This window comes from Macrobrachium nipponense, chromosome 28 (genome assembly GCF_015104395.2).
Source record: "Macrobrachium nipponense isolate FS-2020 chromosome 28, ASM1510439v2, whole genome shotgun sequence".
NCBI classification, from domain to species: domain Eukaryota; kingdom Metazoa; phylum Arthropoda; class Malacostraca; order Decapoda; family Palaemonidae; genus Macrobrachium; species Macrobrachium nipponense.
In genome coordinates, this window is record NC_087217.1 from 60,911,230 (window position 1) to 60,936,583 (window position 25,354).

Here is a 25,354-nt window from a genome sequence, read left to right on the forward strand (position 1 = left end):
TGGACGGAGGTGCTGCAAACAGGTGTTTTCAGCACCGGCGACAGAAAAATTATGAATAGAAAATGGGAATGATTCCTGATACCCGCCTCCCAGCGGCGGGAATGGGTACTAACCACCTGACTCCCACTGCGTGTGTCGTAAGTGTTTAAATTTCTGTCGGATTCGGAAAAATACAGCTATATATATATCTGACAGGTAAGTTTCATGAACAAAATGCAATTTTCGACAAATTGTCATTTGTTCCGATACGTAATACAAACCATCGGTCCTTTAACAATAGGAAGACTCACTTCTTGGTGGGAGGAATCTGAGTCTTTTGATGAACAGACTGGTGTTCGTCCATCCCTGGAATGCCTCCCTGGTCGTAAGAGCGAGGGAGGGATCCAAGCCTCTGTCCGATTGATCGGGGTGTGCACCGCAGGATCAATGGTCAGACCTCTGGGCCGAGTACTAAGAGAGAGGCAAGCGTATCTCTTCGTACCAGCAAGCAAGAACTTGTTCCTGTTTGCAAGAGGCAACATAAAGTATGGGTTTGTCTCAAGCTGGCATCCACTTCCTCCCCCTTGTTGGAGGAAGTGGTGGATATACGCTCCTATCCCTAGTGAAAGGGATAGGATGGAGCTCTGTTGAGTAGCTCACCTGCATCTTGTCCTTATCCAGCAGGGTGACGACCGTGTCCCTCTAACCACAGGTAGAGGGGAAGAAAAAGATGGGAAGAGGAGCCAGTCACACTCTCATTCACTCATCCATTCTTACGGTCACACCAGGACTCGATGCTGTTCAGCCTGCAAGGGTCTGGGTTCGCTACACAACGTGTTGAGCAGCCACCACGGGTCCCCAAGGAAAAAGATCCAAGGACCTGTGGGCAATATCCCGAAGGTAGAAGGAGGGGTATGTGGTCTGGTTGGACCAGACCCGTCTTCAGTACCTGCGCCACGGAGAAGTTCTTGCGGACAAGGCAGCATCTCCTTCGCATCGAAGGCGGTGAAGTCCATTAGGGAGGGGATTGTGAACGACTCGAACCAATCGTCAGGGACCGAAGGGTTCTGAGTCTTCGCTACGAAGTTCGGTACGAAATCGAGCGTCACGGATCCCCATCCCCTGGATGCTTGACTTCGCAGGAGAAGTCATGCAGTTCCTCAGAGGAAAAGAAGGGAATAGTCGCATGACCTATCCCTCTTCTCTACTTCGGTGATGTCCAGTACCCATACTGGTCTGTCCGTTTGCCACGAAGTCTCTTGCATCCTCCTATCCCCATGCAGCGAAGTTCTCGGTAGTGGATAGGACACCGACACTCCATGGTGGGTGTCGATGGTATGGGTACTGTGACAAGCTATTAAAACGAAGTAATGATTGCTCTGTAACAACCGAACTAAGTCAACAGCGTAGTTCGTAACTGACTCGGGCACTCTGACAGCTGCCGACTGACTGCGTTCGGTAGGAGGCAAGTTGTCCAAGCATCCGAGTCACGTGACCTTCGCCTTTAAAGGGTTATGCCGAGAGACCAAACAAATAATGTATTTGTTTGTCACCAATGCCGGACAGCGAGGTGATGATTCTCTTAAGGCATGTGCCCAACAGGCGAAAGTCAATTGCCTTCTAGAGACCGAGGTCCCTGAAGGCAAAACATCTCATAGTTGTTGAATCTCAGCTAAGGAGAAACAACACTATGTACCGTTGAAGACGAAGGTAGATATTGAATGAAACCTACTCTTCACAGACGAATCGAGAGAAGGATTCTCAAGATTCATAACCTGTGCTTACAAATAGACTGAAAAACGCTAAACCGCTATTTCATTGCTGTCCGGTGAGAAGTCGTTAGTTGCAATGAAAGCGGGGCGTTCTTCAGTCATGAAAACACAGGGGAAAGCCGCCTGAAGAACTGCTTCTCATGGGCTGAACATTTGGAAGTAGAGCTGTCAGGTCGGAGAGTAGGCGATGTATTCTGACACATCTGTTAATTCGGGTTGAACAATGAACAATTGTACACCTACGAATACGAGATATTTTGAAGACAAACTCAGATGTCTGCAAAATCATTCGCATTATCGCAGTGCGATGCAGCGGGAGACTTGTACAGACTTCTGTTACCGTGCGGTAAACAGAAAGATGAAAGAGTCCAAGAGATATCTCTGTTGAAAATTCTCGCAATGTCGAAGGCGATGGAATCTAGCGTCACAGCAGTAGATGGTCCTTCATTATTGCGAGAATCCCCGTTAATCAGAGACCTAAGTCCATGATTGATGGGCAGAGATACGGCTCGGTAGTCAATCAAAGCAGGGGAGAGAGAGACATAACTGACCGTGCATCTCGGAGGCCCAGCTGATACTGAGCTGCTATCAGGCAGTTCAATACGCAGTAGCTGAGCCTGAGCTCTCGCTGGACTCGTCATCCTGGAGTTGCCAGGGGTTACATCCATTATTCCACGAAGGAAGAATCGTTCGGCTAGAACCACCGAGCATAAAAGATATGCTCGAGCAATTATATTTAGGCGAAACGAATTCGGTAAATATAAAAGTTGAAATGGTGTTGTCGTGACAAAACCATAAGTATATAAAATTGAAACTGAAAACTCCTGGGAGGTTGCAGGCAACCCCGAGTTGCAGTTCAATTACAATACTTCTCGTCTAAGTCGCAATCCGTAGATTAACTAGGATATGTGCCTACACCCTCGGCAATTCAATGCTTAGCAGAATCATGTTGCGAGGTTAATATACGTAGTATATTTGTAGGATTCTGAACAACGATCTCCATCCTAAATTCTTTCCTTCAAGAAAACAAAATAAGGATTGGAGATCGACCACCTTCGATCTCTATCAAAGAGAGTGAAGGAGAAGTCTTCCTCGAAGGAAAGCTTCAATGGTGAACAGAATACTAAGACGATAGTTCAAGCCAAACTGGATATTCCCGTCCGTTCTTCTCTATTCCAGGTTGGTCGCCTACTGTGAGATAGTCTTCTTTCAGCAGCAGTCTTCTTCCCAATGCTAGAAATTCCAGGAATTCGAGCATAGGCGAGGTTTCCCGATTATCGTGTAACATATCGGGGATTCTCGTCTCGCTCACTTTGGGACCGTGGTCTCGCCTAAGTGTTTGGAGATCGTAAAAAACTCGAACACTCTGAATGCGCTAGAAATTCCGTAGAATTCTAAGCAGTCTGCGAAACCCCCACCGAATTCGTCAAACGATATCGGCTGGTGGTCCTCTCGATTCCCGTAGAAATCGAGAATGGGGCAGGATCCCTCCTCAACGACCGGGGGCTTACGTCAGGTAGGACCCGAAGGTCCCCCCGGTAGCGCAGTCCCCAACGTGGGATCCTACAGAGAAATCTCTGTAGGATCCCTCCCCTTTCCCTCGTAGCCGTAAGGAGAGAGGGAATGGGAGAGGAATTGGATACTCGCTCGCCTTCCCAGTGGAACTAGCAGTTGGAGAAGAGTAGGAGCAGCCATCGCCTTGCGGCGATGGTCTCTCAGAGTCTGGGAAAACGTATCGTCAGGAGAAAACGTTTTTTATCGAGGAGGGTTACGAACTCTCACTGTAGGTAAGGGTCTGCCGCCACTGTGAACGTCGTCTGGGTGGGGCTGATCGACACCTGACAGGAGAGAGCCGATATCGTCCCTCCGACCTCATTCTAGTCCTCGTCGAGGTCGAAACCTCTCAGGAGGACCGAAGGGAGTATTTAAATACGGTGTCCGAAGACACGTAGAAACGCCGCTGTCGCAGTAGAGGAGGTGGAAGTAGCTTGATCGACCGGCCAGAACGAGAGAGCCTTCTTGTCCGGAGACGAGAGACTCTGGTTCAAGACAGAATCGGCAAGCTCCAATCGCGGAGGCAGACCCGCCGTCGGTTTGGGTTCCCTCTCGGGCCCCAAAACGACTCGAGCAGACACGTGGGCTCTGCTGGTGGGAGCGGCAATCCTTCCCCGAGGTCGTTGCGCTGACGAATCAGCGCCATAACCTCGACAAAGTTCCTCTGGATCTCGGAAGACATAGCATCTTGCAGAGTAGGACTGTCAAGCCCCTCGAACAAGAGCATTCCGAGAACCTCCCCCTTAAGGAGGAGGAACTGCGATAGACCCCTCTCGGATTCCTCCTGCCACTTGCGCGTACGTCCTGGTCGGTCCGAAGATCGTTACCTGGTACTTACGGCGTCGTGACGGGATCGTGCGGGGTATGCCCCTCACGATCACCCCGCTGTGCCTCGCTATTTCTGTTGCAAACCGAGGAAGTTGCAGGCACGGGAGAGGGAAGACATTGACGCTCCTCTTTCGCTTGCTGGCAGAACCAGCGGGCTTGGAGGGCTGCAGGCGATCGCCACTTTGCAGGCCTAGTCGAGCCGTTTCCCAGGGAAACGGCTGGACCGTGTGGGAGCGGCGGTCAGGTGACCTGCTAGGCTCGCTGTCGCGGTGAGACCGGTGAGCGTCCTCTCGGCGCGTCGAGCCGCTGGTACCAGCCGAGGCTGGTACCGACGGCCACGGGGACCCCTTCCTCGCCTCAGCGCGTGGCCGGTCGGAGACCGTCACGTCAGCCCGAGCAGCCGGCTGGTCGCTGCGAGAGCGTCCGCTGGCCTGGCGAGAGTCGTCTGCACGACTCTCGCCAGTCTTCTGCTCCGCGCTTCGGTCTTGACGGCGAGCGAGCTCGGGCGTCAAGACTTTGGCTGGACGGTCTCCCGCAGGAGACCGTCCACTCGGTACTTCTCGCGAACGAGAAGCCGAGGCGGATCCTGGTTTAGCGGCAGAGCCGCTAGAACCAGGCGAGGAAGTGCCAGCCGAAGCTGGTACTCCTCTGGTCCCCGTCTTCTTCTCCTTGGTAGAAGAAGAGACTGGGCCCCTGTTCCCGAGGGAGCAGGAGGACCAGCAGAAGAGCTCCCTGAATCGCCGGAGCGAGACGGGACCTTAGAAGGTCCCGAAGGAGCCTTCTTAGGGGGGAAAACCTGGGTTACCAGCTGGTCGCTGCAAGAGCGGCCGCTGGCCTGGCGAGAGTCACCTGAGCGGCTCTCACCAGCCTTCTGCTCCGTGCCGCGTCTTGGCGCCGAGCGAACTCTGGCGCCGAAACTTGGCTGCACGGTCTCCCGAGGGAGAACGTACACTCGGGATCTCTCGCGAACGAGAGACCGAGCCGGAACCTGGCGTAGCGGCATCGCCGCTAGCACCAGGCGAGGAAGTACCAGTGCTAACCGGTACGCCTCTGGACCCCGTCTATCTCTTCCTATGGAAAAGGGGAGACGGGCCCCGCTCAGAAGGAGCTTGAAGACCAGCAGAAGGGACCCCCACCCCCGTCCCACCAGGGTTGGGACGGGGCCCCTTTAGAAGTTCCCGAAGGAGACTTCTTAGGGGGGAAGGCAGCCTTCTTCTTCTTCGGCTTATGGGCCTTAGAAGTCGAAGGGGAAGATGCAGCAGCAGACGATGAAGACGAAGATGACACCTTCCTCCTCCTCTTCCTCTTCCTCGTCAGCTCACCGGCAGGACCAGTCGTCAGGTCCTCCATCCAGGCCGGCAGCCGGGGCTATTGCCGAAGCAAAACACCACCCCTGCACCTGTCCGGAAGGAGGACCTCGGGGACTGGGGAAGATACAAACCGTGTGGGCAGGACCAGGCAATGGACAGGGACTCAGGGAAACCAGGAGCCGACAGGAACAGCAACCAGCTCAGGAGCGGCAGAACAGCGGGCGGCAGCGGTAGACCAAGAAGACACAGCCAAGCCAGCAGCGGGAATCACATCAGCGGCAGGTACGGCAGGCCCAGCGATCGCCTCGTAGAATCATCGGCAGCCAGCGGGAACCTGGGTACTGGCGGCTGGTCCAGGGGCGAGCTGCTGGAACAGCGGAAGTCTGGGGCAGGCAACACGAAGAAAACAGGCGGCGGCGGCAACCCCCCTCGGTACGGCGGCGGCCCTAGTAGCGGCAGACGGCGTCACCGACACAGCATGGGGAGTGTAGACCAGGCGGGGGGGGGGAGCAGCATAAGCGGCCATGGTAGTAGTGGAGACCGCCCCAGACCTTGCTAGATGCTGCAGCAGCCCGTGGATGCTAGGCACGCCCTGCCGCCGCGGTGGTCCATACCTGTCCAAGGTCGTCTCCCACGGATGTAGCACCTGCGGTAGCACAGATAGATTAGTAAGAGGGGTTCCCTCACGCACGGGGGGAAGACATGCCCCACCCCGAACGCAAGGAAGACCCCAAATACAAAATACAACGAGGAAGCTGAGCGGGGGGCAGGAAAGAAGACGAAGAATCGGATACCAAGGGAGTCGCGGGAGAGCTTTCCGACACGACTTCCTGGCAGACCTTCGCTTCCCCTACCCCCGCACAGCAGTGAAAAGTAATATGAAAATGAAACAGAATACTCCACTTGCGATTTCACTTTCACAGAAAATAATCGTAAGGATCAATTCCCGGGTAAGAGCGAAAATTGATCCAAATTAAATTTTATGCAAATAAATAAATGAAAATGAAAAGAATACTGCAATTGCGAATCCACTTAATTGCATTCTATCATACAAAATAAAAGGCTCGTGCCGAGCGCAATCACGCTCTCGGTAACTAACGCACAGGGCAAAAATATAATGAAAAGAGTACTTACATTTTTCAATTACACACTTTCGCCCCCAAAAATACATGACCGGCGGCGAAGAGCGCGCCCGCCCTCGGCACCGAGACATAATTCAAGGGTTCAATTCATGAAAAGAGAGGAAATCGCCGCATCTACGGCGATAGCTCCATGTTGGTTCATAATTAAGTAATGAAAATGAAAACAGTGTACTTACAGTTTCATTTTCAAGTCGAACAAACCATTAGTAGAAAACACAATTTAAACAAAGCATACGACGATGAAGCGGGCAGAGAGCGATGACGAACACGTCCTTCACACCCGCGGCCGAAAGCAAAAGTGATTTTGTTTGTTTACCTTTTCCAGCGCGGGGACAAGCAGTTAACTACCGTTCTCCCCTTGTTCGAAGCTTACGACCGTTCCAGCTGCCGCTAGCTACTTCCTATTGTTAAAGGACCGATGGTTTGTATTACGTATCGGAACAAATACAAATTTATTCAATAGCTTTTTTGTAAAAAATATTTGATTACAAAAAACTTGATTGACAACTAAGCAGCATACCTACTATGGGTTTCAGAGACAGTGCAAGTACGTTTTTGGGCAATACCTATTTCTGTAACGAACACTCGTATCAGAACGAGATTTTGTATAGTGCATTACACCCAGTGCCGTAATTTATAAGGGTATCGTGAATCACAAAGAATAACGACACTTGTCCTTGTACCAAGAGACAAAAACTCCATTATGCAGAAATGGATACGAACACACGTATAAAGATCCACCTACCCTCTCCCCCCCCCCCCCCCCTACCACCGCCACCCCTTTCCTTCGTTCCTTCGCCTTCCTTTCTCTCTCTCTCTCTGTTGCCATTCGGTATGTGTTGACCCTCCAAACTGGGTATAAGACTACACACAAAACGTTGAAATTGGTGAAATTAGGCTATGTATTGGAAGTATATACATAATTATTAAAGCAATTTTATCATTATTGCATACTATGACAACTAGAATTCTTGGAACTGTTTATAATAATGAAACAGGGTATGTGTGAAGCCTCCACTAATGTGGCAACGATGATTTTGCCATTCTTAGCATGCAAACATTAAAGGTTACATTTATTATAGGCATACGGTTATTAATGAAATTCAAAATACTAATATAGACTGAAATCTATTAAAAGTGCTAGCAAAAAGAAAAGCAAAAAAAAAAAAAAAAAAAAAAAAAAAAAAAAAAAAAAAAAAAAAAAAAAAAAAAAAAAAAAAAAAAAAAAAAAATGTATATAATTCACTTCTCCGTTGTCGTTCCTCTATGCACTTGTCCATTAGTCACTCCTCTATGGTTTTCGGCAGCCAGATGTACGAAAACGTTAGAAACATTTGATTGTATCTACTTTAGAAATATCTGTAATTTTTCGGGGTAATTTGGTTGCAAAAAAGGGATAATATACATGAATTAAATTAAAATGTTTAAATAACAAAGTAAATTGAAACTAAATAACGAGTAAAGTAAACAATTTAGGGAATAAAACTTTGCAGTTTTGTCGTCTGCTGTTCGTAACAGTGTTTGTGGCGCGCGCGCTTAGGAACCAGCAACAGTAACGGGTTTAAAGTGCAATGTGGAGTGAACTGAGACCAAAATGTGTATACTAACAATCAAATAAGCCCTGTGGAGTTTCAGTTGTGATGGCAGTAAGGATAAAAACCGCCGATTACAAGGTAAGAATGAATTCAGTTCAAACCATAACCCCGGGAATAACAAGTTTCATACTTTCAGTAATATAGGCAACAAAATGTTGTTTTATTGTGCTGATTACAACTGCAATCTTGAGTAAGATCAATAAACGTTACATATATACGCTAACATTGTTCAAATGAGTGCTGGGAAGGCTGGGGAAAGATGGTGGCCGCCACTGATCAGAACCTTCCATGCAAAACGTAGCCGCCATATTGGATTTCAAAACTGCCTTGAAAATGATATTGTTATGATACAATAAAGTTTGTTCATACTTACCTGGCAGATATATATATAGCTGTATTTTCTGAAGTCCGACAGAATTTAAAAAACTTCCGACACACGCAGTGTTCGGCCAGGTGGTATCAGGAACCATTCCCATTTTCTATTCATAATTTTTATTTCCACTGTCCCCTGAGGGGAGGTGGGTGGGTACTTGATTATATATATCTGCCAGGTAAGTATGAACAAACTTTATTGTATCATAACAATATCATTTTGTTCATGAAACTTACCTGTCAGATACAGGGGGTCCTCGAGTTACGACGTTGATCCGTTCTTAAGATGCTACACACACGATTTTCAGCGTAAGTCGGAACATTAAAAAATACCACATGATTTAATGTAAATACCTATCAATAACAACGAGAGAACAATTCCTTACCTTATTAATTTGATTGGCTTGCACACTGGAGAAGGAAAGGCTGCGGTGCTGGAGAGACTGGGGGAGGTTAGTGAAGAGAAAAAGAACCTCCAGAAGATGCTGGAGATGCTGAGGCAGGTGATTCTGGAGGTGAGGCAGAACATACTACTGGAGATGCTGAGGCAGGTGATTCTTGAGGTGAGGCAGAACATACTACTGGAGATGCTGGGGCAGGTGAGTCTTTAGGTGAGGCAGAACCTACAGAAGATGCTGGAGATACTGGGGCAGGTGAGTCTGGGTTAGCAGAACATTCAGAAGGTGCTGGAGATTGTGGGGCAGGCGAGTCTGGATTAGTAGAGGCAGCTGAGGTAGAGGGTACAGGATCTCCTGCAGGCCTCTCTACCTTCTTAAAATACTGCTCCAGGTTAGTCTGAACAGAGAGCGACTCTTTTCATCCAAGATCTCCTTGTAACACTGCATCAAATCCATGACGCCTCTGGAAACCCTAGTGAACCTGTCCAAGTGGGATCCTGAGCCTCAAAAGTTGACAACGCTTGCTGCAACTCTGCAAAACCTCTTGTCAAGTCCTGCCTTGTGAAAGCCTTAGGCTCTGGGGTGGGTGCTTCTTCTTCTTCCTCTATCATCTCTTGCTCCAGTTGTATCAGGTCCTCAGCAGATAACTCCTCGCCATGAGACTCCAGCAGCTCTGTAACATCATCAACCTCCATCTCCAAATTGATTTCCTTACACAGGGCAACAACGTTCTTGACAACTAGCTGAACTGTGCTCAAACCCATGGAAATCATTCACAAATTGAGGACAAATTTTCTTCCAGACACCATTCATGTTGTTTGCTTAACCTCCTCCCAGGAATTAGCAATGTTCTATACAGCATCAAGGATGTTGTAGGATTTCCAAAAGTCCTTCAGAGTCAAGTCCTTCTTGGTTTCAGTTGCCTGTAAAGCCATAGCAATTGTCCTTCGTAGGTAGTAGGCCTTGAACGAAGCAATCACTCCTTGGTCCATAGGCTGTAAAAGGGCCGTGGTATTAGGTGGAAGGTAAACCACCTTGACATTAGGGTTGAAGTCTCCCAACTGGGCAGGGTGTCCAGGGGCATTGTCCAGCACTACCAACACCTTAAAGGGGATACCCTTGGAGGCGCAATACCGCTCCACACTTGGAACAAAATGGTTTACGAACCAGTCCTCAAACACTGCAAGTGTCACCCATGCCTTCTTGTTGGACTTCCAAATTACTGGTAGTTGACCCTTCCAAATGCCCTTGAGTGCCCTTGGATTTTTCAGCCTGATACACCAACAAGGGCTTCAGTTTGAAGTCGCCAGCAGCATTACCCCCAAGAAGTAAAGTTAGCCTCTCCTTGCTGGCTTTATGACCGGGTGCTGACTTCTCCTCCTTGGCGATGTAAGTGCGGTTAGGCATACGTTTCCAAAACAAACCTGTCTCGTCTACGTTAAACACTTGCTGAGCAGAATAACCCCCCTCCTTAATTATCTCAGACAAACGCTTTAGGAAATTCACTCGCTGCTTTCTCATCACTAGCAGCTTCACCTTGCACTTTAAGGTTATGGTAATTGGCCCGAGCCTTAAATCGCATAAACCAACCCCTACTAGCCACAAACTCTTCACTTTCACTTCCCTCCCCCTTTTCTTTTTTTTTTTCAACGCTTCAAACAATCTTTTCGCCTTCTCCTGAATCACCATAAGGCTGACTGGGATACGCCGTTGATTTTGGTCTTCCAACCAAAGCACCAATAACCTTTCCATTTCAATTATTAGACCACTACGCTGCTTAGTTATCACTGTCGCTTTCATAGGAGCAGATCCTTTCACATGTCAACGATGCGCTCTTTATCTTTGATAATGGTAGCAACGGTCTAACGGCTAAGGCCAAGCGAGCGGCCAATGTTTGTTGGCGTTTCTCCCTTCTCAGATCGCTTTATAATGTCCACTTAATTTCCATGGTGATGGCCTTTCTTTTCTTCGATGCACTACCATCAGAAGAGTCCGCCTTGCGCTTGGGAGCCATAACAAAGAGCAAAAAGTTACAAAAACGATACAACACGAGGGAGAGAGAGGCAGTGAAACAACCAAAATGGCGTATGGGCGAGGAATGAGCGTAGCGAAGCGACGCCGTCCTCTACCCCCCACAGAGCGTATTCTTCCGCCGTGCGCCCGGAAACTAGTTCGCGTTTGTTTACGTCGCTTACGACGCTAAACCGCGTAAGACGGAAAGACGCAAAATATTAGTTTTTATATTTTATGGGGGAGCATTCGTAACCACGAAAACATCGTAAGTCGAGACCGGCGTAACCCGAGGACTTACTGTATATATATAGCTGAATCCCACCTTTGGAGGTGGGAAGGGACAGAATAGAAGGATTTTGGGAAACAAATGCATGCAGATGATTTACATCTTGGTTCCACCTGTTAGCATAGCTGACTTTGTGATTACTGTCACCCAAGTCTGCTTCTGCTTTACTAGAGTTGCCAGCGAGGTAGAGACCTATAAAGCTGGTGCACTCCAGAGATCTGTCAACGGGGGCGTGACCAACAATGTGACTAGACCATATTGACCATACATGAGGGCTAAGATGAAAATAAAAATATATATATATATATATATATCACCACTGACCAACCTAGCCAAAGTTAAGGTGTGGTAACTAAGGCTTAAGAGTTAAGAAGTCGCCGTTGTCGGCGACTCAACAACTAAATTAAGAGCTCTTCCGAAACCATTTTCTACAGGATAGGATGAGTGGTACTTCTTGCCCCCAAGATTGTGTCTGCAGACACGTATGGCCCTAGCGAGCAGCAGATCTCATGTGCCATCTTCACATCTCGCAGGGAGTGTGAAGTGAACACAGAGTTGCTTCGCTAAAACATGGTACTCAGGATGTTGCTGAGTGCCATGCTCTGTTGAAATGCTTCCGAGGCCGCGCCCTCACCTCGTGAGCATTCAGATAAAAATTTCAAATCTTTGTGCAAACACAATGAAAGGAGCATTTTTGAAAGAACTCCTTAACACTAAAGCCAGGAGTTCTTCGATATGGGCAAGTCTGGTCTTTTTCGGAACACTGCAGATTGCCCGAATGACTTCGACTTTCTTGAGTTTTTATGTAGATAAAACATTGAGAGCCCGACAGGGCACAGGACTCTCTCTGGATCCTGCCCACCCCTAACTTGTGCCATCCTTGCTTCCAAGCTCCTGGCCCGAAGGACAAAAAACTGGGGTTTCCATTCTTAGGCCACAACGGAAGGCTTAGAGAGCACACCGCCTTGTGTTCTCTAAAGCCAAAACTTGTGACGATGGCTTAAAATCTCACTAACCTCTTTGTCGTATCTAGGGTGGTTAGAAGAAGGCCTTCCTGATCACATGCAAGAAGTTAACAGGTAGGAGAGAGGTTCTTTGAATGCTTTGACATTCAACGAACTTCAAGGACTACGTCTAAGTTCCATATTGAAAGCTTCGATATGGACATGCACAGTCAGTCCGCCTGTACTAAAGTCAGGTGACCGACCAGTTGACCAGTCAGACGAATCAAGGACAGCAAGGCTGTACCCTGAAGACCATAAGGCACTATTCTTCGCTGAAGGATGAGTGTCTGGACTGCCTGGGCGATTCAATCTAAGCAAACCTTGGGGGTGTATCAACGCAACCCAACGTCGTCAGCGAACAATCAAACTCCTGAGCAACTCCTGACTCAAGCTTCTGGTGCCAGGAGAAAAGAGCGAGGAGCAAAAAGGCGATTCAGTCCCGAAGGAAGAATGCCTGACAGTCCAACCTGGTCTCATGTTACACGATCATCGGGGGTGTATAAACAAAACCCACTTCGTCAACAAGAAACTCAGGGCTACTAAGATGTCGCCTGATCTCGCACGAGTGTCTGACTCCGAGAAACAAAAAGTGAGACAAAAAGTAGATGGTGAGCGAGTTTCGAGATTCCACAGAACTCAAAGATCGTGAAGGGTTTATTTTGTGTTTGACAGAAGCAAATCTCTGAGCCCAAAGGCCGTCAACAACATATTTGCGTATTCTTTAATAGTTGTGACGGCCAGCTTATCCCATTCTTCAGACGGAAAGGGAAGACTGTAATCTTATTCCTGTCAACATCTCGATAGTCTGAACGTAGTCAGACTCAGAGCGGAGAGGTTATAGGTACCTTTCGAGTTAGAGTAGACTGACTCTTTCGGAAAAGGTCCTTGGAAAGTGAACTAGGAAGGACGTGACCTCTGTGAATCCAGGATCCTGAAGGCCAACATGGGGCGATCAGCGTCATTGTCGCTCCCTGTGACGTCATAAATCCTCTTATTGCATTTCCTAAGCGATTGAAAAAGGGGAAAAGAGACTAAACATCCATCCCCGTTCAATATCATAGGATGGCGTTTAATGGTACCGATCCCGGATCGAGAATAAGGGAGCAGAGAAGAAGAAGCCTCTTCGTCCTCAACATATCGAAGAGAAGAATGAAAGGGCGTCCCTAAAGTCTCCACAACTCTCAACTTACTTCTAAAGAAAGATTCCACTCGGAAGTCAATAGTTGCTGCCGTCGATCGAGACGATTCGTACAGACTTTTGCAATCCTGTAACGAACCTCTAGAGGATCGTTACATTCTACGCCTGTTGTTATAATAGGCTCTTTCTCGTAAACTCGAACAGGGACCGAGAGAAGATACTTCTTAAGATATGAGAGAGCTGTGGAATATCAGAGTTGATCTGGACCACTGGTTCCAAAAACTCGTTTCGAGGACTGGAGGGACGACCGAATTGCTTTTACTTTAAGATCCAGGACATCTGAAACCCTATCCAGATGCACTGAGAGATGTTCAGAATCATTCCTAGATCTTGAATAATATTTCAGTTTCCCGGTAGGAAAAAAACTGTGGAGGTCTGAATTGCAGTCTATTCGAGGAAACAAACTTCTTCAGGAAGGAAATGGTCCCCAGCAAGCTCATCCATTCCCTCCCCGAGTATGCTTACTTCCCTAATAAGGCTGCGCTTTGCCTAAGCAGGAGAGCATATAAAAGTGCAATGTTGCGGTATACTCGTAGTTCTATACCGTGCGGTAACGAGCACCGAAAGGATTAAGAGATAACTCTGTTGAACATAGTAAGGCAAAATGAATGCAAACGTTTAATTCATTCAGTAAGAAATCCCTCAATCTTAGGCTAAAGTCCGTGATTGTAGGACATAGATACAGTTAGTCAGTCAATCCGCAGGAGAGACGTAACCGCCAGCACGAGATACGGTTAGTCAGTCAATCCCGCAGGAGAGAGAGAACATAACCTACCGCGCATAACAGCGCACGATCTGTACTGGCTCTGTTGGACTGGAGGACAGACACAGCAGTAGCCAGCAGCTTACGAACGTCGTCTCTTAACTTTATGTCTGGGTTGCCAGCTACTCTATTCTACGAAGAAATAGGTCCGTTATTTTTTGAGCAGGAAGACTCTCAAGCTGGTATATTTAAGTGAAACAGAAAACGCTAAATATATAGATGCGTTTGTGTCGTCAGAACATACAACGGTAAAAGATAAATCGGAAACTCCTGGAAGGCTGCAGGGAGTAACGATTAAATGTCCTTAAAATAGACAATAGACCTCTCGGTTGCCATCCGAAGAGGTAACTACAGCAAGCGTATATGACTTGAACCAACCAGTAGTAAAATAACGCAAGGCAAAATATGAAATTATATCACAATAAAGTTTGTTCATACTTACCTGGCAGACATATATATAGCTGAATTCGGAAATACAGCTACATACATATCTGACAGGCAAGTTTCATGAACAAAACTAAGAGAATCGAAGCAGACAGCTCAAGCTTCTTATGTTATTGGACTTAAGCGTTCATTGACGTAGTCTACTAGTCTATTTCTGTAAGAGTCTGCGAATGACGAATGAGAGCTCTTCCGAATCTTGTCAATAAGAGCTTATTCGCTTACGCAATATCAAGTTAATGAGATGTTTGTCAATGAGAACTAACCCATTTACGGGACAAAGAGATATTGTCAATGGGGGAAATCCGTCACTGAATTGACAAAACGTAATCCAGGAAGTCGAGCATTTTATTTTTCCGATTCCCGTCTCAAACGAGGAAGGGGCAAGAATCCTGTTAAGAGACTGGGCTTACGGCAGGTAGAACGACGATGTTCAATTCGGCAGCGTAGTCCGACTAGAAAACTAACAAAAAATCTATCATCTGAAAAACCCTTTCAGATGGGCTAAAAAGCTTGCAAAATTATCCTGGGAAGAGGAAGAAACTCTCCAACCAGCTTCCTCTCCCGTATCACAACTAATGCCTGCTAAAGCTTAAAATTTATTGGCAGTATGGCAAAGGAAGTCCTGTCTTGCACTTTCCTGAAGAGCGTCCTTTTGATGAGTGCCTTTGCAAGGAAGTCCACCTGGTGCGCGCGCCTGGCGTCCATCCGAACGTCCCGTCCAAGCCGAGCGTCAAAAGAAAGCGTGCAGAAAAGCGCACGCTCCTGACAGGCGTCAAAACAAGCGAGAGAAACTGCCTTCAGGGAAAGAGCGAGATCATCTTGGGAGAGAAATCCGACTGCACAAAACCAGTCCCAGGAGAAGGGTTGATCGTGTGAGAATACGAGGGCGAGGGAAGCCCTTCTTATTCTCACAGTAACAAAGCTCGGACGTCCGCTCTCAAAAGCGTCCTGCTACTAAGGACTTCTTTTCATATTTCTCGGTGGAAAGACGTACACGTGATCAGGCGACGTTCGCCTTCTTACTTCTCACTGGAACGCATAACGATGAGAGAGAGGACGTGAAGCGTCCTCTTCTATAAAGCGTCTATTTAGAGGGCGCGAGTCCTTCCGAAAGCTCCACCAAACCCCTGCGCGGGGAGGACGCTTCGGAGGACGAGAAGCAATCCTTCAGGATTCGTGCACGTGCACGCACTTAGGCAGTCTGGGGATTTTCATCAGAAACTGCCGAAGGCACGCCAGATCGGTGGGGGTTCCTCGTAACCCTCCTTCGGCTTTCGACATGCTCTCTCCCCGGGTCCTGGGAGTCAAGCAGAGGTCCCGGCCTAGAGGCGAAATAAGGCCGATCTGACGCACCCTCCACTACACAAGGGGCACCACTGTCACTGTACTTAGCCACTTCACTATTGCTCTCTAAAGCAAGCACTTTCGATTCTAAGATACGAATCGAAAGAGTATTAGAGAAAGGGCAATAACCTCTACAGGACATGTTTAGGCCCAAAGGCAACATTACAGGGTTAGGAGAAACAATAACAGAAGTAGCACTCTTCACAACAATGAAGGAGAGCGATCACCTCTCGCAGGACAATATCTATAACCCGTAGGCCATACTACAGGGTTAGGCAAAAAAAAAAAAGTCTACAGGAAGGTTAGCAGGTTCACTACCCTGACTTTTGTTTACTGATTAATTGCGTACATACGAATCATACTTTTTCCTTACGGAATTAGACATGTTTACTGATTAATTGCGTACATACGGAAACATACGTCTTCCTTCGGAATACGATCAACGTCTTCCTTACGGAATTAGACAAAGCTCACATCCTTACATGACAAATCTCAACAAAGAAGCAAGACTCATACCCCTCGTGCATACCAAGTGCGGAATCTACCTGAAGCTTTTCGGTAGCCACACCCTATCTTTGCTGCACAAACCACCAACCCTCTGAAACTAGCCTAACTAGATTCAGATCTTATGCAAAAATGAATCAAATTCAAATCAATTTAAGATAGCGTATGCCTAGCCACAAATCCAAGTAAATAAATTAAAAGACAATTAGGATACTTAGCGGCAATGAAGTTTCCAAAATCTAAAACGGAGGTACTGGAAACAGGTGTTTCCAGCACCGGCGACAGAAAAATTATGAATAGAAAATGGGAATGGTTCCTGATACCCGCCTCCCAGCGGCGGGGGGAATGGGTACTAACCACCTGGACCGACCACTGCGTGTCGGAAGTTTTTTAAATTCTGTCGGACTTCAGAAAAATACAGCTTAATATATATATCTGACAGGTAAGTTTCATGAACAAAACATATTTTACGAAGAGCTCACATGCTTATTTTAGTTCGTATGGGGCTTTCATATATCAAATTATGTTGACAAAACTTCAATCTTTTAAATGGTATGCTTAGAGTTGCAATTGTATTCTTGTTTCACCAAATAAATATCGAGTGAATAGGACCCGTCCACCGTGGTGAGGGTTGGCCTTCCGTGGTGTTCTACCCTATAGGCAACAAAATGTTGTTTTATTGTGCTGATTACAACTGCAATCTTGAGTAAGATCAATAACCATTACATATATACGCTAACATTGTTCAAATGAGTGCTGGGAAGGATGATTGTCGTCACTGATCAGAACCTGTACATCCCGCGGTAGCCGCCATATTGGATTTCAAAACTGCCTTGAAAACATATGTTACGAATAGCGTCACATGCTTATTTTAGTTCGTATGGGGCTTTCATAGTAGGGTAGATTACCACGGCAGGCCAACCAGTCCACCTACAATCAATGTTTGCCACCCTCCGAAAAAGTACATTATAACGCGTCCTGACACCCGAGATGGGCATCAGTCGCGACTTGTTGTTGGTGAGAAACGGAGCTAAAGACCTCTACTCTCCTTTCGAAATGACAATTTGTCCAAAATTGCATTTTTCCTAACTATACAAACCTGAGGTCCTTTTACAGTAGGAAGGTACTAGCGGCAGCTGGATAGGTCGTAAGCTTTCGAACAAGGGGTTCGGTAGTTAACTGCTTGTCCGACAGGCGCGCGCGCGCGGACTGGGAGGTTAAACAAATCACTTTGCTTTTGGCCCAAGCAAAAACTGCAGAGTGAGGGGTGGCATGAGGTGGGACTATGTGTAAAAGGACCTCAGGTTTGTATAGTTAGGAAAAATGCAATTTTGGACAAATTGTCATTTGTTCCGACACGGCATACAAACCTTCGGTCCTTTTACAATAGGAAGACTCACTTCTTGGTGGGAGGAATCTGAGTCTTTTGTGAACAGACTGGTGTTCGCCCAACCTTGGAATGCCTCCCTGGTCGTAAGAGCGAGGGAGGGATCCAAGCCTCTGTCCGATTGATCGGGGTGTGCACCGCAGGATCAATGGTCAGACCTCTGGACCAAGTACTAAGAGAGAGGCAAGCGTATCTCTTCGTACCAGCAAACAAGAACAAGTTCCTATTTGCAAGAGGCAACATAAAGTTATGGTTTGTCTCTTGTTGGCATCTACTTCCCCCCCTTGTAGGAGGAAGTGGTGGGATATTCGCTCCCATCCCTAGTGAAAGGGATAGGAATGGGGCTCTGTCGAGTAGCTCACCGGCATCTCGTCCTTATCCAGCAAGGTGATGACCGTATCCCTTACCCACAGGTAGAGGGGAGAAAAAGATAGGAAGAGAAGCCAGTCACTCTCTCATTCACTTATCTATTCTTACAGTCACACCAGGACTCGATGCTGTTCAGCCTGCTAGGGTCTGGGTTAGCTACACGTGTTGAGCAGCCACCACGGGTCCCAAGGAAAACGATCCAAGGACCTGTGGGCAATATCCAAAAGGTAGAAGGAGGTGCCAGTGGTCTGGTTGTACCAGACCCCTGCCTTCAGTACCTGCGCCACGGAGAAGTTCTTGTGTAACTCGAGGGAGTGTACTTCTAGTCATCTTGGTGCTGACGAAGAGTCTTCAACACTCAGCCTGGGATGTCGAGTTTCTTCAGAAAGCGCGGTCGCGCTTTCACAGGACAAAGCAGCATCTCCTTTGCATCGAAGGCGGTGAAGTCCATTAGGAGGGGATTGTGAAGGACTCTAACCGATCGTCAGGAACCGAAGGGTTCAGAGTCTTCGCTACGAATCCCATCCCCTGGATGCTTGACTTCGCAGGAAAAGTCATGCAATTACCTCAGAGGAAAAGAAGGGAATGGTCGTATGACCTATCCCTCTTCTCGACTTCGGTGATGTCCTGTACCCATACTGGTCTATCCGTCTGCAGCGAAGTTGTTCTTCTCGGTAGTGGATAGGACACCGGACACTCAATGGTGGGTGTCGATGGTATGGGTACTGTGACAAGCCGTTAGGACGAAGAAAAGACTGTTATGGAACAACCGAACTAAGTCCACAGCGAAGTTCGTAACAGACTTGGCGCTCTGACAGCTGCCGACTGACTGCGTTCGGTAGGAGGCAAGTTGTCCAAGCACCCGAGCAAGTCACGTGACCTTCGCTTAAAAGGGTTATGCCAAGAGACATAAACAAATAATTTGTTCGTCACCGATGCCAGAAGGCAAGGTGATGACTCTCTTAAGGCATGTGCCCAACAGGCGAAAGTCAATTGCCTTCTAGAGACCGAGGTCCCTGATGGCAAGATATCTCATAGTATAGTTGATTCTCGGCTAAGGAGAAACAACATTATGTGTCGTTGAAGACGAAGGTGTACAGAAAATGCAACCTACGTCTTCACAGCTGAACCGAGAGAAGGATTCTCAAGATTCTGAACCTGTGGCTACAAAGACTGAGAACGCTAACCGCTATTCATTGCTGTCCGGTGAGGATCGTAGTTGCAATAAAAGCGGAGCGCCTTTTCAGTAATGAAGACAGGGAAATACTGCCTGAAGAAACTGATTCTCATGGGCTGAACATTTGGAAGTAGAGCTGTCAGGTCGGAGAGTAGGCGATGTCTTCTGACATATCTGTTAATTCGGGGCGAGCAATGAATAATTGCACACCTACGAATACGAGATATTTTGAAGACAAACTCAGATGTCTGCAAAAATCATTCGCATTATCGCGGTGCGATGCAGCGGGTGACTAGTACAGACTTCTGTTACCGTGCGGTAAACAGAAAGATTGAAAGAGTCCAAGAGATATCTCTGTTGAAAATTCTCGCAATGTCGAAGGCGATGAATCGAGCGTCACAGCAGTAGATGGTCCTTCATTATTGCGAGAATCCCCGTTAATCAGAGACCTAAGTCCATGATTGTTGGCAGAGATACGGTTCAGTAGTCAATCAAACCAGGGGAGAGAGAGACGTAACCGACCGTGCATCTCCGAGACCTAGCTGATACTGAGCCGCTATCAGGCAGTTCAATACGCAGTAGCTCTCGGTGACTCGTCATCCTGAGTTGCCAGGTAATCCATTATTCCACGAAGGAATGCGTTCGGCTAGAACCATCGAGCATAAAGAATACGCTCGAGCAATTATATTTAACCGAAACGGATTTCGGTAAATACAAAAGCTGATTTGGTGTTGTCATGACAATACCAAGTATCTAAAATCGAAACAAATGATAACTGCTGGGAGGTTGCAGGCAACCCGAGTTGCAGTTCAATTAAAGATACAATTCGCCTCGGTCACAAACCGTAGAGTTAACTACGGTATGCGCCTACCCCCGGACAATTCAACTGTTAAAAGAATCATGTGCGAGGGTAATATACGTAGTATATTTGTAGGTTCTGTTACACGACCTCCATCCTAAATTCTTTTCCTCTCGAGGAATGAGAATAAGGATTGGAGATCGACCGCCTTCGTTCTCTAGTCAAGAGAGTGAAGGAGAAGTCTTTCCCAAAGGAAAGCTTCAATGGTGAACAGAGCCTGGGAAAACGTATCGTCAGGAGAAAACGTTTTCCCGAGGAGGGTTACGAACTCATACTGTAGGTAAGGGTCTGCCGCCACTGTGAACGTCGTCTGGGTGGGGCTGATCGACACCTGACAGGAGAGAGCCGATACCGTCCTCCGACTCATTCCAGTCCTCGTCGAGGTCGAAACCTCAGGAGGACCGAAGGGGTTATTCAAATACGGTGTCCGAAGACACGTAGAAAGTCGTTAAAAGAGGAAAGTTAGCATTGAGGGGCATATGTTTTGACTGAGAAAAATACAAATTTATTCAATAGCTAGCTTGTAAAAAACTACTTGGTTATAAAAACTTGATTGACAACTAAGCAGCATGTCTACTATGGGTTTCAGAGACAGTGCAAGCACGTTTTTGGGCAATACCTTATTTCTGTAACGAACACTCGTAACAGAACGAGATTTTGCTATAGTGCATTACACCCAGTGCTGTAATTTAGGGAAGGGTATCGTGAATCACTAATCGTAAAGAATAACGACACTTGTCCTTGTACCAAGAGACAAAAACTCCATTATGCAGAAATGGATACGAACACGTGGATAAAGCTCCACCTACCCTCTCCCCCCCCCCCCCCCCCCCCCCCCCCCCCCCCCCCCCCCCCCCCCCCCCCACCCCCCCCCCCCCCCCCCCCCCCCCACCCCACCCCCCCCCCCCCCCCCCCCCCCCCCCCCCCCCACCCCCCCCCCCCCCCCCCCCCCCCCCCCCCCCCCCCCCACCCCCCCCCCCCCCCCCCCCCCCCCCCCCCCCCCCCCCCCCCCCCCCCCCCCCCCCCCCCCCCCCCCCCCCCCCCCCCCTCCATGCCATCCCTTTTCTTCTTCGTTCCTCCGCCTTCCTTTCTCTCTCTCTCTCTCTCTCTCTCTCTCTCTCTCCTCTCTCTCGTTGCCATTCGTATGTGTTGACCTCAAACGGGTATAAGACTACACACAAAACGTTGAAATTGGTGTGAAATTAGGCTATGTAATTGGAAGTATATATACATAAATATTAAAGCAATTTTTATCATTATTGCATTACTATGACAACTAGAATTCATGGAAACAATTTATAATAATGGAACGGCGTATGTGTGAAGCCTCCACTAATGTGGCAACGATGATTTTGCCATTCTTAGCATGCAAACATTAAAGCATGCAAACATTAAAGGTTACATTTATTTCTGGCATACGATTATTAAAGAAATTCAAAATACTAATAAAGACTGAAATCAATGAAAAGTGCTAGCAAAAACAAAAAAGCACTTTTCCGTATTCGTTCCTCTATGGTTTTCGGCAGCCAGATGTACGAAAACGTTAGAAACATTTGATTTTATCTACTTTAGAAATATCTGTAATTTTTTTGTTTTCGGGGTAATTTGGTTGCCCCCCCCCCCCCCCAAAAAAGGGATAATATACATGAATTTAATCAAAATTTTTAAATAACAAAGTAAATTTAAACTAAATAACGAGTAAAGTAAACAGTTTAGGGAATAAAACTTTGCAGTTTCGTCGTCGTCGAAATTGTGTTTATGGCGCGCGCGCTTAGAAACCAGGAACAGCAACGGGTTTAAAGTGCAATGTGGAGTGAACTGAGACCAAAATGTGTATAATAACAATCAAATAAGCACTGTGGAGTTTCAGTTGTGATGGCAGTAAGGATAAAAATGACAATTTGTCCAAAATTGCATTTTTCCTAACTATACAAACCTGAGGTCCTTTTACAATAGGAAGGTACTAGCGGCAGCTGGATAGGTCGTAAGCTTTCGAACAAGGGGTTCGGTAGTTAACTGCTTGTCCGACAGGCGCGCGCGCGCGACTGGTAGGTAAACAAATCACTTTTGTGCTTTTGCCCAAGCAAAAACTGCAGAGTGAGGGGTGGCATGAGGTGGGGCTATGTGTGTAAAAGGACTCAGGTTTGTATAGTTAGAGGAAAAATGCAATTTTGGACAAATTGTCATTTGTTCCGACACGGCATACAAACCTTCGGTCCTTTTACAATAGGAAGACTCACTTCTGGTGGGAGGAATCTGAGTCTTTTGTGAACAGACTGGTGTTCGCCCAACCTTGGAATGCCTCCCTGGTCGTAAGAGCGGAGGGAGGGAATCCAAGCCTCTGTCCGATTGATCGGGGTGTGCACCGCAGGATCAATGGTCAGACCTCTGGACCAAGTACTAAGAGAGAGGCAAGCGTATCTCTTCGTACCAGCAAACAAGAACAAGTTCCTATTTGCAAGAGGCAACATAAAGTTATGGTTTGTCTCTTGTTGGCATCACTTCCCCCCTTGTAGGAGGAAGTGGTGGATATTCGCTCCCATCCCTAGTGAAAGGGATAGGATGGGGCTCTGTCGAGTAGCTCACCGGCATCTCGTCCTTATCCAGCAAGGTGATGACCGTATCCCTCTACCCACAGGTAGAGGGGGAGAAAAAGATAGGAAGAGAAGCCAGCCACTCTCTCATTCACTTAGCTATTCTTACAGTCACACCAGAATCGATGCTGTTCAGCCTGCTAGGGTCTGGGTTAGCTAGACAACGTGTTGAGCAGCCACCACGGGTCCTAAGGAAAACGATCCAAGGACCTGTGGGCAATATCCAAAAGGTAGAAGGAGGTGCCGGTGGTCTGGTTGTACCAGACCCCTGCCTTCAGTACCTGCGCCACGGAGTTCTTGTGTAACTCGAGGGAGTGTACTTCTAGGTCATCTTGGTGCTGACGAAGAGTCTTCACACTCGGCCTGGGATGTCGAGTTTCTTCAGAAAGCGCGGTCGCGCTTTCAAAGGGACACAAAGCAGCATCTCCTTCGCATCGAAGGCGGTGAAGTCCATTAGGGAGGGGATTGTAGAAGGACTCTAACCGATCGTCAGGAACCGAAGGGTTCAGAGTCTTCGCTACGAATTCGGTTACGAAATCGAGCGTCACGAATCCCCATCCCCTGGATGCTTGACTTCGCAGTAAAAGTCATGCAATTACCTCAGAGGAAAAGAAGGGAATGGTCGTATGACCTATCCCTCTTCTCAACTTCGGTGATGTCCTGTACCCATACTGGTCTATCCGTCTGCAGCGAAGTTGTTGTTCTCGGTAGTGGATAGGACACCGACACTCAATCAATGTTGTGTCGATGGTATGGGTACTGTGACAAGCCGTTAGGACGAAGAAAAGATTGTTATGGAACAACCGAACTAAGTCCACAGCGAAGTTCGTAACAGACTTGGGAGCTCTGACAGCTGCCGACTGACTGCGTTCGGTAGGAGGCAAGTTGTCCAAGCACCCGAGCAAGTCACGTGACCTTCGCCTTCAAAGGGTTATGCCAAGAGACTAAACAAATAATTTGTTCGTCACCGATGCCAGAAGGCAAGGTGATGACTCTCTTAAGGCATGTGCCCAACAGGCGAAAGTCACTTGCCTTCTAGAGACTGAGGTCCTTGATGGCAAGATAACTCATAGTATAGTTGATTCTCGGCTAAGGAGAAACAACACTATGTGTCGTTGAAGACGAAGGTGTACAGAAAATGCAACCTACGTCTTCACAGCTGAACCGAGAGGATTCTCAAGATCTGAAACCTGTGCTACAAAGACTGAGAACGCTAACCGCCTATTCATTGCTGTCCGGTGAGAATCGTAGTTTGCAATAAAAAGCGGAGCGCTTTTCAGTAATGAAGACAGGGAAATACTGCCTGAAGAACTGCTTCTCATGGGCTGAACATTGGAAGTAGAGCTGTCAGGTCGGAGAGACGTAGGCGATGTCTTCTGACATATCTGTTAATTCGGGGCGAGCAATGAATAATTGCACACCTACGAATACGAGATATTTTGAAGACAAACTCCAGATGTCTGCAAAAATCATTCGCATTATCGCGGTGCGATGAAGCGGTTGACTAGTACAGACTTCTGTTACCGTGCGGTAAACAGAAAGATGAAAGAGTCCAAGAGATATCTCTGTTGAAAATTCTCGCAATGTCGAAGGCGATGAAATCGAGCGTCACAGCAGTAGATGGTCCTTCATTATTGCGAGAATCCCCGTTAATCAGAGACCTAAGTCCATGATTGTTGGGCAGAGATACGGTTCGGTAGTCAATCAAACCAGGGGAGAGAGAGACGTAACCGACCGTGCATCTCCGAGACCTAGCTGATACTGAGCCGCTATCAGGCAGTTCGATACGCAGTAGCTCTCGGTGACTCGTCCCATCCTGAGTTGCCAGGTAAATCCATTATTCCACGAAGGAATGCGTTCGGCTAGAACATCGAGCATAAAGAATACGCTCGAGCAATTATATTTAACCGAAACGGATTTCGGTAAATACAAAAGCTGATTTGGTGTTGTCATGACAATACCAAGTATCTAAAATCGAAACTGATAACTGCTGGGAGGTTGCAGGCAACCCCGAGTTGCAGTTCAATTAAGATACAATTCGTCTCGGTCACAAACACGTAGAGTTATAACTACGGTATGCGCCTACCCCCCAACCCCCGGACAATTCAACTGTTAAAAGAATCATGTCGCGAGGGTAATATACGTAGTATATTTGTAGGTTCTGTACCACGACCTCCATCCTAAATTCTTTTCCCCTCGAGGAATGAGAATAAGGATTGGAGATCGACCACCTTCGTTCTCTAGTCAAGAGAGTGAAGGAGAAGTCTTTCCCAAAGGAAAGCTTCAATGGTGAACAGAATACCGAAGACGATAGTTCAAGCCAAACTGGAAGTTCCCGTCCGTTCTTCTCTATTCCAGGTTAAACGCCTACTGTGAGATACTCTTCTTCCAGCACAGTCTTCTTCCAAAATGCTAGAAATTACAGGAATTCGAGCATAAGCGAGGTTCCCGATTATCGTGTA

General features: G+C 47.4%; 1 protein-coding gene across 1 annotated transcript in view; it reads right to left on the bottom strand.

Annotated features, from left to right (window-relative positions):
- The window catches only part of LOC135201797 (adenylate kinase isoenzyme 6-like), a 65,090-nt gene that overhangs the window by 34,331 nt on the left and 5,405 nt on the right, over positions 1-25,354 (bottom strand). The window lies entirely within an intron of this gene.